The sequence below is a fragment of the Myotis davidii genome, unplaced genomic scaffold (genome assembly GCF_000327345.1).
Source record: "Myotis davidii unplaced genomic scaffold, ASM32734v1 scaffold902, whole genome shotgun sequence".
NCBI classification, from domain to species: domain Eukaryota; kingdom Metazoa; phylum Chordata; class Mammalia; order Chiroptera; family Vespertilionidae; genus Myotis; species Myotis davidii.
Window position 1 is genome coordinate 3,610,399 of NW_006293951.1, and position 636 is coordinate 3,611,034.

Genomic DNA, 636 nt, shown 5'->3' on the forward strand with positions numbered 1-636 from the left:
ACCTGTAGCGTCGCGGTGGGCGCCGCGGCCAGGGCTCTCCAGGGCAGGCGTGTGCACAGGCTTAAGATGGCCAGTCCGAGCTCCTGGACCTGGGGATGGAGGCAGCCGCGTTGCCGGCGCCCACGGGGCGGGAGAACTCCGCGGGGCACTGCTTTTTTGTGCCGAACATGACAGACCACGTGCTCGGAGCTGCGACCTGGTTTTCGTCGGAGTGTCCGGCTCCAGGGCAGCAGGGAGATGCGGGCGCTGTCGCGTCCGGCAGCCCGGCAGGACCATGTGATTTGCGGATGATGGCGTCCTGCCAGTTTAAAAAGCAGAGTGAAAGTCGCCAACTCGCGGCCGGTGCGGGGCGGGTCACCCGGGCGTTTCTCATCCAGGACGGGGCAAAACTTGGGGTGACACGGGCCTGCAGCCGAGGGGGGAGGACGGGTGTTTTCTCACCCTGGACCTCCAAATCCAGAGGATACTAAAATTTTTCCTGGTTTTCAAAATTATAATATAACACAGGAGATAAGTCATCCAACAATTGAATGAGTTCTATCATCTCTGATCAAAGACTGTTGAAGCGAATGAAATGACTTCAAGGCTGGATCCTTCTATACGGCGATTACTTTTATTTTTTGTCTTTTGGTTGCT

At 57.1% G+C, this 636-nt stretch overlaps 1 protein-coding gene across 1 annotated transcript in view; it reads left to right on the forward strand.

The window, feature by feature from the left end:
- FAM60A (family with sequence similarity 60 member A) overlaps positions 1 to 636 on the forward strand; it is a 31,693-nt gene that overhangs the window by 844 nt on the left and 30,213 nt on the right. The window lies entirely within an intron of this gene.